Consider the following 17,279-nt stretch of genomic DNA (forward strand, 5'->3'; position numbering starts at 1 on the left):
ACCGTCACCAATAGCCCATTGTGCAGCTCTAGTACGACGTAATTTAACAACAGCATAACAACAACGAGAATGATCCGAGGACACGGCATCACAATTTAGATCCTCTGCAGAGGGGATGGCATCCCGCTTCGGTAGCCCGGCGACCTACTCGCGAAATCGAGCATTTTACGGTAGAACAGTTTAAACGGGACCAATACAGAATACCCTCGGTCCCTACACAGATTGATCCAAGTGGTCACCCTATTCTAAATTTTCTTTAATTTTAATTACGCAAATATTTTAAAAAACGTAATTTTATAAGGCAAAATACAAAATTGTAACGAAATCGGTCCAATAGTTTCTGAGATATCAAATTTTTAAATATTTATTTTTTTTAAAAATTCGATTTCTCAGAAAGTTTCTTCCCCCCCCCCAATTCCCAGCTGTGTAAACATTTTCGTCAATTCTGGCATTTACTGGACGATTTTGTTGACCTCTCTTTCAGGGGCACCATATTAGGTGGGCCAACGTTGCTTCCACAGTAAGGACAGATAGTACAGAGAAGGAAAGAACATTCATGCCTTGTTGTAATTTAATAATAATTAAGAAGTATTCCGCTGGTGGCGCTGACGAATGTTTGCGCGGCACCAGACGCCTGAATGCTTTTGCTACATCTTCTACCTTTTTCTTTGTGTTTCGTGCCGTTAATGTCATTAATAAAAATATAATTCTAAAGAACCGGCTCAAGGTAAGTCAAATCATTTCACACTAAAAATTAGTTCAGATAGAAATGACATTAGCAGTTAGTAAAGTAATATTTAACATGCCTTGACCGGGATTCGAACCCAGAATCTTTCTGATGCAAGGGCAGTTTCCTAAACCCAACACAGGCCGGTTGGCTTTCTTAGAGAGCATTTTACCGATTTCGTAAAAAAATTTTTATTTGCCACAGACAATTACTTTCTTTAAAATGATGTAAAATATCTTATACGCAACCTTCCAAAAGTTTTTTCGAATATTATTATATAAAGTAATAATAAACAATTAATTAGAATTATTTTTTTGTAAACAAATTCTATAATTGTGTGAGTTTTTTTTTCAAAATCCCTTAACTAGTTCTTGAGATATGGTGAAATTTGCAAAAAATAAAATTAACATTTACAGGTCCAAACTTTCGACCCTATGATCTCCTATATTTTGGGGTTGGAAATCATAATCCGTCGGAAAAGAAGGTTTGTTTAATCGATTGAACAAAAAAGTACCTTTTCTGACAAGAAAAAGTACTTTTTTGTGTCTGATTTCGTAATTTACACTATCGTCTACTAACTAATTAGCATATTTGAGGCTACCCTCTCAAAACAATTTATTTGAAAGTTTGAGAGCGAAAAAAGTGAAAATATAAGCATGTTTTGTTTTAGAATATTTTTACATGAAAAAACTATACAAAGTTTTATAAAATTCTTCAAAAATAATAATAATAAATAAATAAAAATTTAGCTTTGGTGGGAAAATTTGTTAAACCAGGTGTCCCGTCTCTACTTTAGAGTAAATATAAAATTCAAATCATGCATAATCTATTTAAAAAGTTATATCTTTAAGAACTTTTTATAGAACACAAGCTCTTAACGTGAAAGTTTCAAAGTATTTTTAAAGCATATCAGCTTTTTTATTTATTTGGTCTTTTCAGAAAAAAAAATAAGTAAAGCTGAGGGAGGCTATCATTTTGTTTGGAAAAACGTGGAATTAAAAAAGAAAATTTTTTGATATACACGGAGAAAAAAAAAATTCTGATCAAATTACAGCTCTGTATCTTAAAGACATTTTCAATTAAAAAAAAAATCATAATTCAGGTAATAAAACCAAAATATACTGTATTCAAATCATTCATTTGGTAACTTTTTCGGTAGCGGTTTATAAAAATTCTGGTTCTCAAAATCTTAGTTCTTATTACTACACATTTAGTAACAAATATTAAACTGAAAATTAAGTTTAATCATATTATAAAACCATATTTCACTGTTAATTTTAACACAATCAGTACCAAAGCGATTCGGTAAAAAATTATCGAGCTTTTTGGTGTTCTTAAAAAACTTTATTTAATTGAAAGGTAGATTGGAGGAATATTTCGAAAAATAAAAATTCAATTTACCTCTCTAAAAGTAAGAATGGCCGGGATAGTCCGGTCGGTAGGGCACTGGGCCCATGTCCGAGAGTTCGTGGGTTCGAACCCCGCCGGCCGAAGACTCCCCGTGTATTAAATGGCGACTGATGCACGTTACATCTGTCGAGTCGTGAAGTCCTCCATGTTCCCATAACAAATCAAAACCTCTGGGGGTACTGGATAGGAGATCGATCGTTCAGTGTTTCAGGTCAAAATTACGATCTGTGGATGAATGGATGAATGAATGGGTCCGCCCTATAAACGGGCTGTGACGTGTGTGTGCGGCTGAAGACGAATTCTTGGCCATAGATGGTGCCACTGAAAAGCAAATTTAAGACAAGAAACGCAACCTCTGTCTTAAATTTGCTCGGTCTCACCAAGCAGGCTTGTTAATGAGGCAAGTTCCATTAGAAACAACAACACCAACAAAAGTCTTCTCTTGATATCTTTTTTATTTGCGAAATAAGTATTATATTGTTATTGAAAATTATTTAGATGTGTTTTAAAACTTTTAAAAAAGTTTAATTTACTCAAAGGTTAATTCGAAGAATATTTTAAAAAGTAATAAATAAATTACCTCCCTAAAAGTAAGCATTGCTCTCTAGATATTTTTTTTTATTACGGAAATAAATAATATATTGATACACTTCCAGTACTATTTAAGTATTACGCAGTATGGAATTAAGCGTGTTGTAATATATCTATTGGGTCTAAAGTGCTTGAATACATTTCTATAATTGCTTTCAAAATTTATTCTCAAATCAGCTTAAATTCGTCCCAATAATACTATCGAACATGATTCAGTTTAGTTTAGGTGTTAATTAGAATAGTTATTAAATGTCGATCTCATATTTCAAGCACTATTGTTAAGCCTAATAATTAATGCTGTAAGTAGAGTAAATGAAATACTCATTGTTTACTAAATCGCATAAATTAATGTAAAGCTTTCAGTTTAGCATGAATACAAACTTCGTATGAATATAATTGTTTTGTTTAGTTTTAATTTTTTGTTGTTGCATTCCATAATATTTTTTTTTTTGCATAGATATAAAGATAGAGGAATTTCTATGGTTTGTTATTTGCTTTTATTTTCATTTTATTCTTGCAATACATAAAAAATAATATTCAGGAATTATTACCTGATTAAAAACTTTATTCGCTTCAAAAATACGTAAACATTAAATAACAGTTGACATGTTTTAAGCGTTTTAAAAAAAGAAAGAAAAAAGGTGCCAGCATATAGCCCTTTCGCGACGCAAAGCGCGAAAGCGCGCTTACCGCTGAGGCCGGCAGTCTCTCTAGCGTGTGTCTCCCCAGGGCCGGAGGGTTTTTTGATGTTAAGCCTAATTCCATGAAATTACCGAAATATCAGCACGTTGTTTAATATTGTTCTGTAGAGTATTTAAGTGACATATGCTTTATATATATTTCTATGGATACTTTATTTACTTAAGTTATTTCTTGTTTAAATGTAATATAAATATTAATAAGTTTAAATATTTTGCATAATTTCCTCTATTTCCAGCTCAGTTAAAAATTTTCGACGCTTCGACATTCTAACGGTGAAAAGAAAAAAAATTCAAGCCTACAAGATCTAATTATCCACTAAAAACTAATCCGAAAATCGAAAGTAGCGAGAGATAAAAAAAACTCCCTTACTTACTGTAAATAAATATCACGTGCTAATTTAAAGAGCCCTCATAAAACATTCCCCCCCTCCACTCCTTCCCCTAAAAACCACGTGAATGTACTTTCATCTTGAGTAGAAGGTCAAATCTACATGTATCTGAAACCATATGGACATACAATGCCATCTTTTGGAAGAAATTTCATTTTTTAAAACGTTCCGAAACGCTGGCACAAATAAGTGACGGTTGGGGGTGAACGAGAAAACTCTCTGACACGCGGGTGTGTCGGCCGGGAAGTGAGCGCGTTTCTTGCTGTCACATATATGTGACAGTCGGCTCGAAAGGGATAGAGAATCAACATTCATATGAATAAAACGGGATTTATTCATATGAATACTGATTCCTTTAATAATGATATGAGTTGCTTACCACCTTCTTCTATCCCAGATAGCAAAATAAGATTCATTTTCACTGAGCAAAAACCTTTAAATTTAAACCTAAAAAGGTTAGATAAGCGGTAAACCTTCTAACCTTAAAACGAGATCTGCGACTATCTGCTCTATTCTACGCACATTACCCTAATCCAGTGTTTCCCAAAGTGTGGTACGCGTACCCCCAGGGGTACGGGAACAGTTTAGCTAGGGTTCGCAACACAGATATCCTACTGTGGCGTAACTACTACTACAAATATTAAACATCAATTCACTGGTATATAAGACATGCTAACTTGATTCAATCTTGAGCTTCCTCTTGATAGATGAAGGCTGGCATCGTCTAATGGACTTTCCCCACATTGGTGACCTGCGGACGCGATATGATCACGACTACTTCGATGTATGGTCCACATAGAACAGGTGGCCTACTATTTGTGACTGCGTCATCGTCCTCCTCGCACTGTTGCTTCTCAGTCACAACGGGAACCTGCACTCACTCGAATGCTAATAGCAAAACAGGAGTGACAATGCACACAACCCCGTGAACACATGCTCACATGGCTGGAGCTCAAAACCCGGTGACCTTAATCCAGCTCTCTCGGTCTTTCTAAAATACTGCAACTCCGTTCAACGAATTCTATGCCTGATAAAATTCTGAAGGGAGAGTATTGTTGCGCAACTACCACTACTCTTGAGGCACCTTTCAATAGTAGAAGGTTGGTATAGTCGATATTACATTTCCCCACACTACCTATCTACTACTTATCCTGTCCATCCGGTCTCGCAGTAAATCCAAACGCTTAAAATGGAGGTAGAGAGTTCGTGTCTCTCCGTAATCATGGATGCATCTGTGTTATGTCCTTTTCTAACTTTGATTTTTTGAAAGAGGAATTAATTTTGCAGCTTTGACTCTAATAAGTGCGCATGTGTATGAGTAATAATGAATAAATAAAAGCTACTTTTGGGATGAACGCGCAGTTTTGTGAACAAACAATGGTTTGTAAATTCGTGTCAAATTTAAGAACAGATAGCACAGATTTGAGAAGACAACACAAGAGTATTGAACCGCGGATGTTCTTTTTTTATTTTATTTTTTAAATGCCACTGTCCGGTACATCCTACACTAATTTTCTCTTTCAGGTTAAGTGTCATAACTCTTACAGTGATGTTTTTTTCTTATGTACCCTAATCAATTCTTAATAATGACCATAAAAGCTGGTAAAATTGAAATTCACGATTTTTCAAAAAAGTCATTGATTAAATTATGGAATTTAATCAATAACTAAATAAATTATGGAATTTAATCAATTTAAAATTTGTTGACAATTCAGTAAAATTTTTTGTAACAAATATTAAAGCAAATTTTTTTTCTATACGCATGTAATTTTGCACGATATTTAACTGAAGCATCAAATAAAATTAAATGTATTACATCAATTAAGTATTATTATTTTATAAATAGAATTAGTCCAGCAGTGGAGTTAAGACACTGTTCCCAGCAGATCACCGAAGTCAAGCATTACTGGCTGTGGTCAGTGTGCGGGTGGGTGACTACTTGGATATGTCTACGAAGGGACCGAGGGTGTGCCGTATGGGTCCTCGTTAAACTGTTCTACCGTAAAGTGCTTCACTTCGCTAGCAGGTTGTCGGGCTACCCATCAGCAGAGGATCAAAATTGTGATAGATCATTCATCTTCATCCTCAGGGATGTTTCCCTGACCGTCTCTAATAGCCCATTGTGTAGCTCTAGTGCAGGGACGGGCAAACTTTTTTGGTCAAGGGCCAAAATTCGAGGAAAAAAAAGTTTAGTGGGCCAAGTAAGTACTTCTAAAATTAAAATAAAAAATACGATATACAAGTTTTAATTTAGATATTTAATGAGATGAATGAAATTGCGATTTTATTTCCTTATATTGAGGTTCGAAGTGAGATGTGCTTATTTTAAGGAACGAGGCTAAATGCTTGTCTATTAGTCTACTTCTAAAACGATTTTTCGTAAGGTTCATAGCTGAAAACACTTGATCACTTATATAAAATGAAGCAAGCATAGCACTGATTTTCGGGACATGAGATCAAATTTTGGAAACTAACTTTGGGTAATGATTTGTAAAACTCCAACTTTGGCTTATTTAGAAACAACTGCTTCCGCTGATTGTTGGATTGCAACTCAATTAATTCCAGCTGCAAATCCGACCTCACTGTTTCACAATAATGCTGAAAGGCATGGTAAAAATATCTAATTCTGTTTGAATAGCACTGAAATCTTGAAATCAGCGTTCAAATTCAAAACAGAGTTTTTTCAAGCCATCTTCATAATTTAAGCTTTTCCTTATTTACTAAGGGTATTGAATTTAACCTCGAGAAATAAGACAAGTCGTTCTTAGCTAGCTGCCCAGAAAACAGATTAAGCTTCAGTTTAAAAGATTTAAGATGGGCCCAGATATCATTGATGAATTCATTTTTCCCTTGTGTCTTAACATTCAAGCTGTTCATCATTGAACGCATGGCACTCTAAATCAACTTTGCGTTTTTTAGTAGCTTTTAGGGGGGTTAAAAAGTTTACAAATAAGTCAAAAAAGCACTAGCCATTTTATAAATTTAATAATTTTACGATTATTTACAATTGACATATGTGTGTAATTTTTCCATATCCAATAAATGTTAGAACTCGCTCCGGCAGAAAAATCCACTCGTTGGAGATTAAAATGCGCAGTCTGCCACATGTGAAGTGCAATTCACCTATAGTAAATTCCATATGTCTGCTCCTCGAGAAAGACAGACCCTCGTTGGAGCCAATCTACGGCTATTCTATAAAGAACTTCTACTTATAACATTTTACCAATTGAAGTTGTCTGTGCTAACTATTTCCATCAATTTATGCCTTGTAGAAGAAAAATAGAGAAAGTAAAAAGGTCATCAAAACTTTGTTAAAAAAGAGAGAACAAAATTTTTTTTTAAACAAAGTAGACAAGAAAATGGATGTAAAATGTATATTATTTATATTCTTCACGGATCGGCGTATTAAAATTCTATCCGCGGGCCGGATAAAACCTACCGGCGGGCCACAGTTGGCCCGCGGGCCGTAGTTTCCCCATCCCTGCTCTAGTGCGACGCAAATAAGCTACAACAACAACAACAACGAAAAATGGAATTATTACCAATGTTAAACAAAAAAACTCTTGCTTAGTTTTATAATTGACATTCGCCGTAAAATGTATTATTTATAGTAACTTTTTCCAGAAAAACAAACAAACAAATAACGCAGTTCAAAGTTTAAGCGCAACTTTCAACGGCGTTTACAAAGTCACGCTTCAAGTTACACGTTAATATGTCTTGGTTGTTGCTGTTGTAGTTCATTTACGTCGCACTAGAGCAGCACAATGGGCTATTGGCGACGGTCTGGGAAACATCCATGAGAATGATCCGAAGACATGCCATCACAACTTTGATCCTCTGCAGAGGGGATGGCACCCCCGCTTCGGTAGACAAACGACCTACAAGTGAAGTTGAGCACTTTACGGTTGAAGAGTTTAACGAGGACCCCATACCGCACACCCTCGGTCCCTACGCAGACTGATCCAAGCAGGAACACACCCGCACACTGACCGCAGCCAGTGTTGCTTGACTTCGGTGATCTGCTGGTAGCCGTGTCTTAACGATCAGTCCGCTGAGGGACGCCGACGGCAAGGGAAACACACCTGAAAATGATCCGAAGACATGCCATCATAATTTAGATCTTCTGCAGAGGGGATGGCTTAACCGCCTTGGTAGCTCGATGATCTGAGCTCGAGGTCGAGCACTTTACTATGGAGCAGTTTATGGGCCTGAATAGCCTGGTTGGTAGGGCACAAGAGATCGTGGGTTCGATCCCCGCCGACGGAAGACTCCTCGTGCAGTAAAATGGTGACCTCCATGTTCCCATAACAAATAATACTTCTGGAGGTCCTGATCCAGGAGTTTCCTTGCCTTCAATGTAAAAACTTACTATGTAAAAATCATCAAATACTGAATAATCGAAGCAACGGTTAAGTAATTTCAATAATTTTCAGATTAGCTATTCAAAAAAAAATGATTATAACTCTGAATAAGCATGAGATTGTGGCATCGCGCTGCATCAATTTATGAAAAAATCTAACAGCTTCACAAGAAACTTACGAAGCTGTTATGGATATCGGTTATTTGGCGTAAAATACGGTAGAAAATGAGTGAGTATGGCGCCAAACATTATTTTATATCCAATGTTTGATAAAGTCTCGTGTAAAAAGTTTAATCTTGTGGAAAGTTAGAGGTTAGATTACTCCTGTATAATCTGCTGAATGAGCTGTCGCTTTTTCCAAATACCAATAAGGATTTTTCTGTCTTTTTAAATAATGTCAGTAGATTTAAGGAGGTATAGATTTTGTTTAACATGGAGAATTTATAACTTCTCATTTTGTCATCTCAAATCTATTTCAAGTAAATGTTTCACTGACGAAATTCAGGAGCTCTGGCAGATGAATTTATATCCAGACTATTCAAATAGTGCGGTCGGAATTCGGTGTGATTTATGCAAACGTCGGGGTGATTGGGATACTATTACTGATTTCAAAATAGAAATCATCGGTCCTAGTGGTCGCATACTAGGAGTTTATGAAAAGGAAAATGCAATTTTTGGAGAACGTAAATTTAGAGACGGAAATATTCTAGTTGAAAGATCTCGTGTGGAACGGGATATTTCGGAAATGGAGGAAGATATTCTTACAGTTCGTTGCTATATGTCTAGTGCGGAATCCATTGAGGACACCTCTTTGAATTGTTTTACTCGAACTAAGATTATCGTTAATCGTGAAAGTCTTCTATTGAAGTGGACGAGACGTAACGAACTAAGAGCGCTGCTTGAGTCTGACGTGAAATATGAGGGCATCGGGACTGAATTCATCCAATTTCCAGATATGAGTGAATATCGATTCTGTTTCGTTAAATCTGAAGATGACGTTGAAGTAAAAATTATTGCTAATTGTGTTTCAAGTCAATGTGTCGAATGCAGAATTAGTTTGTTAGATGTCAATGACTGCCAAGTACTCTTTATAAAGGACAGGAACCGGTTTTCAGAAGGTGAGCATTCGTGGATATTGCCTAAATTCTTCACCATCTCTTATCTGAAGGCTAACCAAAGCAAATTTGTGCGTATTTACGGATATATGTGTATTTTATGCAAATTATTTTCTTTTGGAGGTATAGAATCTCAAGAAGTAATGTATGGAAACCGTAAAAAATCGTTAGCTATTTATACTATTAATCGCAGTGGTAGTGTTATCATTAACCACTCCCTACAGAGCAATATTCGAAATTTGCTTTCTAATAAAAGTTCCTGTGACGTTAAACTCCGAGTGAGAGATGAGATTGTAGAAGCTCACAAGTCAATTCTAGTCGCTCGGTCTCCGGTATTTCATGAAATGTTCCAACAAGAAATGCTTGAAATAGTGGATATCCATGACGTCGATATTGCCACTCTTAAGTTGTTGCTGAACTTTTTCTACTCTGATACAGTGGAAAAAATGGATTATAACTGTGTCAAAAAACTAGTGATCGCTGCCCATTGCTATGGTGTTCCTCACCTGAAGGAAATTTGCGCATCCTCTTTGGAGTCTGATATGTCCGAGAAAAACGCTTGTGAAATAGCATTACTTGCAGAAAGAGTTCACCATGCAGACTTGAAGTCTTTTGCGCTGCATTTTATCGCTTATCATCACACGGATATTTTCATCCAGCCGGATTGGTTATCCTGGAGTAAATATAATATGGAATTGGCGGCAGAGGTATTTCAGAAATTGACCGAACAGCAAAAAAATTGAAAAACTTTTTTTTGTTAAAATGGGATCTGTTTTACATTTAAAAACAACAGCACTTGGCTTAATATTCTTATGTTTAGAAGTACAAAATAAGTTGTTAAACTCGCCTGTTTAATCTTTAATCTGAAATTTTTTAAACTAAAACTATTACTAAATTCTTCATGTTAATTTAATTTTGTATCTTAAATGAATTGCATAAAAATAATTATTTATTTACAAATTGCTAGCATATGGGGAGATATTATATTGTATTAAATTATTTAATTGTATTAAATTATTTAATTGTATTAAATTAGTAGTTGCAGTATACGTACTATGTTATTTCTAATTTCATTTATTGTGTGGTTGCTTTGAGTTGCATTTAAATCAGGATTCGTTGATTTAAATCATCGTTAATTAAATCGTTTAAATCAAGTTATATTTTGATATAATCTCTGATTTAAATCAAATCATTTTTTTAAAAGATTCAGAAATTTATTACCTGGTTGATTAAATAGTTTTAAAATTTATTGTAGATACATTGCTGTGTTAATAAGTTTTTTAATTAGCAAAATTACATTACTTGATGTGTAATACTTCTGAAAAATAATACTTTATAATACTTATACGTTATAATACTTATGAAATGACATTTAACAATCGTATAATTTATTTGAATTTTCTGGAACTGAAATAAAAAAGAAAATATAAGAAGTTTTTTTTACATTAGTTATATAAGAAATCATTGTCATTTAAAGTTTTTTTTAATTTTTTTTAATAAAAAATTGAAATTTTGTTATTTCTTTATTTTAGCTTGTTCTTTAGTTGTTGATAATGGTCCCATTTATATAATATTTTCAATAATTTTGAATACTTCATTTGCGAGAATTCTGTATCAATGTCAGAAATTTTTTTAAAGTAGTAATATGGTTTAAAATGTAATCTTATAATTTATTTTCGATAATATTTCAAATATCATGCATATGAAATTTATACAAGCAATAAATAAAAGTTCTTTGAGTATTTACCAAAAATCAGAGTCAAAGTCGTCAAGAAAATAATGTTCGATTTAAACTATCTTATTTTTAATATTTATTTTGTTCTTTTATATTTTACTGTTTTTTTAGTTACGTTTAAATAAATTATCTTATTCTTGCAGCTTTTGATGTGTACACGTGTATAACACGTAGGAAGTATTGTTATTCAATGAAATAGATGATAGTTTGTAAACTCAAGTTCTAGTCGCGAATAATTTAAAATTCTGTTTTACAATTGTCATACCTGAATTGCGAAAATAAATGGCATAACAATATTTATTTTGAATGTACCATTATTAGTTAAAATAAAATATTTTTATTTGCAATATATCTGCTGTTTTATTTCATTCGAATTCATCGTTTTGTTGCTATTGAATATGTATTGCTTAGTGTGTTATGAATGATTAATGTATTAAAATGTACAAGACTTTCTTGGGACCCTACAAATATTCCTTTAAAAAAATGGGCTTTTCCAAAAGTGAAAACACAAACAAAACTATTTTGCTTAAAACGTTAAGGGTATCAAAAGATCAGATTAAAACAGAATGAAATTTATTTCTTGTTAGAGGTCCATCTTAAATTTTTGAGCTCAAAAACGATATTTGTGTTGGCACATTTCGAATCTTTTATTGCTATGTAAAACTCCTTTCCTTTTTTCCCTTATTCAGTTTTTTATTAATACTAAACACACCATAACCTGTCAAATGACCTTTTAGGAACTTTTGCATCGAAGATGAGCTTATCATCTTATCGTTTTTGCACATTTAACTTATAACTTTTTCTAACTATTACATATAGTTAATATTTTGTTTGTTTGTATTTTTTTTTTGTTTCGAATAATAACTTATTTCTACCACAACCGGTCATTTGAGTGTAAGAACAATTTATTGCTTTATAAGATTAGAAATGACGGTATAATGCGTGTTCAACGTATTGCATTCGATTAGTTGCACATTTCTTCAAAGACTGTTGCGTAGTGAGTTCAATCAGAATAACTGTGAATTCAAATTACAAGAAAGTACCTAAAATTTTAGATTGGCATTTTTGTGTCAGAAAAAGTGACAAACACTAAATGTTTCGGTAAGTAGCTTTATATAGTGGCAGTCAAAAGTATTCGTACACTTAAATTACTAACTTCAAAAGTGAATAAAAATTGAAATTGCGTAAAAATTAATTGAAATTTTCAAAAAATCTTAATGTTTTTCAAGTTGTTGCATGAATAATTTGAATTTTTAAGAGGAAATTTTTAAATTTGGTCATAAAGAGCTCCTCGATAGAGTGAGAATTTAAATCTCACCTCTAAACCTCGTGCTTCAAAAGTATTCGTACATCCACATTTCAAGTTGTAAAATAATAAAATTAAGACAATTTGTGCTCCAAATATCGTTTGTGGGAATATATTTGGCGAGATTTTATATTATTCTTACTTTTACCGCTTTATCTGTTTCATTCTTATGTTTACTAGCTTTGAAACTGGCATTTTTTGTTGTCAATCATACAGCTTTAAATTGAGATGGCTCGGAAGGGAACTTCTCTCGCTGAAAGAAAACTGATAATGAAACTACATAATAACTGTAACTCTTTAAGAAAGATATCACTTGCTATTGGAAGACCTACAGTGCAGAGTGTTATAGATCGACATTGCCAACGCAATACTGTTGAAAATATTCCACGAAGTGGACGCCCAAAAATTCTCAGCATTAAGCACAGACGCTTACTCGTAAGATTGATTAAGAAAAATCCAAAATTGAGTGCCCCGGCAGTAAAAGTCCTCAAACAGGGAATTTCGATCTCGGTAAGTACTATACGCCGCACTTTTAACGAATCAGGATTCCATGGTCGAGTATCTCGAAAAAAGTTTTTTGTGTCGGAAGTTAATAGAAAGAAACGAATGTCTTTCGCCAAACAGCATGTTAATAAAAATCCTGATTTCTGGAACAGGGTTATATTCTCGGATGAGAGCAAGTTTAACGTGTTTGGATCTGATGGCAGACAAATTGTGTGGCGTAAAAAGAATACAGAGCTACAACCAAAAAATTTGAGTGCGACAGTAAAGCATGCCGGTGGTAACATTCTAGTTTGGGGATGTATGAGCGCACATGGAGTGGGTAAATTGCACATCATTGATGGGATTATGGATCACAAAAAGTACATTGACATTCTAAAAAGTAATTTAAATTCTAGCGCTTCACAAATGGGTCTTCAAACTAACTATATATTTCAACAAGACAACGACCCTAAGCATACAGCTTATAATGCTAAGCTCTGGGTATTATATAACACTCCCGAAAGACTCAACACACCTCCACAATCACCAGACATGAATCCTATTGAGCATTTGTGGAGTATTTTAGACGACAAAATCAAAAATCGAGGAGTAAAAAATAAAAATCAGCTGAAAACCGCCATATTGGAAGAATGGGCATCAATTACACCAGATATTACAAAGAAGTTGGTAGATTCAATGCCAAGTCGAATGAAAGCAATAATTAACGCGAAAGGGTATCCTTCTAAGTATTAAACTGTGATATACTATATAATTTTAGGGAAATTTCTTAAGTGTACGAATACTTTTGACACAAAAGTTTTGATAATTAATTTCTATTTTTTATATTTTTTTTTTGTAATTGTTTTACAAGAAAACTTCTTTTGATTAAATTGCTCAAAAATAAAGGATACAAGGCCTGGTATCTGTGTTTAATGACGTAGTATAACTAATAAAATACTATGAAGCGATGAGCACTTCAAAATTCATTGTACAAATACTTTTGACTGCCACTGTATTTTATTTTGATAACTTTACTTCATTTCTAACTGTTAGTTTTCACCCAGAAAAATATCGAAACAATCAAGACAGCGAAAGTTCTTAGAAGAAATAATATTAAATCTAAGAATAATTATAATTCTCCTAAATATTCTTATAATTAAAAGAATTGCAGAAGTAATAATAATGAGAAGAAATATGTTTGCGGAAAATGTACAATGGAAACTCCCTGTATATGCAAAAAATGCGTTGAGCAATGAGTTAAAAATTCTTTCTCTTTGTGTTTGTAATGCATAAAAATTGGCCATATACAATTTTGTTGATTATAATATATATTTCTCAGTTTATCTCGTTCCTAACATCCATATTTCATACATTCAGTCAAGAAACATAAAGATCGGTCATGTGATCGGCTATAGTAAAAATAGGTATAGATTAAGTGTTGGTATGTTTAGTGTTAAATGTGCTGTTACTTTATGTAGGGGTCTCACGCTGGACCAATCGTAAAAGCTTTGTTCCCAGTTGATTACCGAAATAGAGCATCACTTGTGGCGGTTAATGAGCTCCTGCCTGACTACTTTGATCTGCCGCCTGTGACGGCATGTCTTCGGATCATCCTCATGGATGTTTCCCAGACATTAGTCAATAGCATATATGGCAACGTTACTTTTAAAAAGTAACGAGTAAAAGTACAAGTATTTTTAACAAAAAGTAACGAGTAAAAAGTAAAAAGTTCTTATTTTAAAAAGTAACGAGTAAAAAGTACAAGTAAAAGTACAAGTACTAAACAAAAAAGTAACGATTTAAAAGTACATTTCAAGGAAATCGAAAATTCAAAGTAACCTAAAATTTTATTGAATAATATTCTTATGTTCTTTAATATTTTTGCAAATTTTTTGTTATTTATTTAATTATTTTTAATTTTGAAAGTTATGGATATTAATTTATTTTTAAATTCGGAAGAATATTATTATATAATCGTATAATATAATTTTAAAATCAAATATAATTTTAATATCAAACTTTTTATGGATTTGCACGAAAAAGAAATGATCTACTGGTTTTAATTTTTAGTTTATAATTTTTATTTATTTAAATTACCATTGATTTAAAATTGTTTTACTCTTTAGAAACGCGTTTTAAAAGCACAAACATAAACAAAGCAAATACAGATAGCTTTGTGATCTTTGAGCTAGTAAAAATTAATTGAATGTCCAGTATAAGTTGAAACAGAAGGTATTTAAGCACGAAGTTAGTTGTGAATGCATATATATTGCACATTAATTTTATAAATTAAAAAAAAAAACATAAGCATTTTTTTTAAATTCTATTTTATTTTTTAATTCTTTTTTTTTTTTCTTTTTTTTTTTTAGAAAGCTTACCGAGTTTTCGAAAAAAGTAACGATTTCATTCGATATTTCCGTTACAAATACTTGTACTTTTTCCCTATAAAAGTAACGAAAGTACAAGTAAAAGTACTAAATTTAAAAAGTAACGAAGTACAAGTAAAAGTACGTACTTTTTACTTGTACCAGCGGTACAAGTAACGAAAGTAAAAGTACTGCCATATATGGTCAATAGCCCATTGTGCAGCTCTAGTGCGGCGTAAATAAAGTACCTATACCTACCTAGTACGACGTAAATAAAGTACCCCTACCTATTTTTAGAGTATTCGACTCGTTTTTATGGGAACAGTTTCCGAAACCCCAATGGGTTGATCAATAGTCAAACCCGCATTCTATTGGTACTCGAAACTTCTATAATTTATCAGTTTTTAAAACCCAGTTTTTCAGACCAATACTCGATCTCACTATCTGCTTATCTCTATTCAAACCCATTATTGTTCGAAAACGTTGCAAACCCACTATATTTCTATCGGAACTCGAACCTGCTATTATTTGATAAGATTTTCATAATCAGTCATTTTAATTCAATCTCTAATTTGATGAGTTTTCATAGCTACCCTCTTTAGATGAATACTCGAATCGATACTCGAGCCCGATGTTATTTGAACAGTTCTGGAACCGCTCTCTTTTGATCAATACTTGAACCCATTAACTTTTCTTCGGTACTTAAATCGAGTATCTTGATCAGTTTACTCTTGACCAAATGCTTGAACCCAATATTTTTCTATTGGTTCTCGAACCTGCTATAATTTATAACTTTGTCATTTTTCTTGTTCTTGTTCTTGTAGTTCATTTACGTAGCACTAGAGCTGCACAGTGGGCTATTGGCGACGGTCTGGGAAACATCCATGAGGACGATCCGAAGACATGCCATCCCAATATTGATTCTCTGCAGAGGGGAGGGAGGGAGGGAACCCCCGCTTCGGAAGCCCGACGACCTGCACGAGAAATGGAGAAGCACTTTACGGTAGAACAGTTTAACGAGGACCCATACCGCACACCCTCGGTCCCTACGCAGACTGATCCAAGTGGTCACCCACCCGCACACTGACCGTAGCCAGTGATGCTTGACTTCGGTGATCTGCTGGGAACCGTGTCTTAACGATCAGTCCACTGCGGGACTTGTCATTTTTCAAAATAACTATTGATCAATAATCGAACCAACTATCTCTCTCAGTACTTGAACCTGCTATAACTGGGTCATGTTTCAGAACCAATACTCGAACTAAAGTTTTATGAATTTGCTTCACGTAGCTGGTTTTCTTGTATAAAATATATAATGTCCAAATTTTCCTTAAATATTAGCCAATAATTTTGAAACGTGGTCACATTTATTATTATTGCTTCGTAACTTCCACTTAGATTATTAAATATCAATTCCCAAGTATATAAGGTATAATACTTGATTCCCTCTTAAGGTGCCTTTTGATAGATCAATGTTGACAAGGTTTTTCACATTGGTGATCCGGGCTTAATATGATTTGTAGTTGTAGTTCATTTACGTCGCACTAGAGCTGCACAATGGGCTATTGGCAATGGTCTGGGAAACATCCCTGAGGATGATCCGAAGACAAGCCATCCCATCCTCTTCAGAGGGGATATCACCCTCGCTTCGGTAGCGCAACCGATTAAATAAATACAATTCTCCCGGGCAATAACATAAAAAATAAAAATAAATAAACAGCATTAATCTAAATGGGCGGTATTCGTTCATCGAATTCTTTCGCAGAAAAAATTCTGCTGGGTGAATAATGTGGCGTAACTATCAATAAGATCATTAAATATGAATTCCCTAGGATGTAAGATATGTTAACTTGATTCCAGCTTTAAGTACTTTTTGATAGACGAAGGCTGACATGGTCGTAAACATACTTTCTTCCACATTATAATAAGCATTTCTCAAATTCGCAAAATTATAGACGAATTAGGGAGCTTTCTTATTCAAGCGATAATTAATTAAAAATAAAATTATAATTTTTTTTTTCAAAAAAAAAAGTCAAGTTTGTCAAAGCTTAAAAGTAACGACAGAACAGTTCGTAAACTGCATAAGTAAAAGTAGT

The sequence above is a fragment of the Parasteatoda tepidariorum genome, chromosome 2 (genome assembly GCF_982258835.1).
Source record: "Parasteatoda tepidariorum strain Cologne lab strain chromosome 2, Ptep-v5.0, whole genome shotgun sequence".
Taxonomy (NCBI): Eukaryota; Metazoa; Arthropoda; class Arachnida; order Araneae; family Theridiidae; genus Parasteatoda; species Parasteatoda tepidariorum.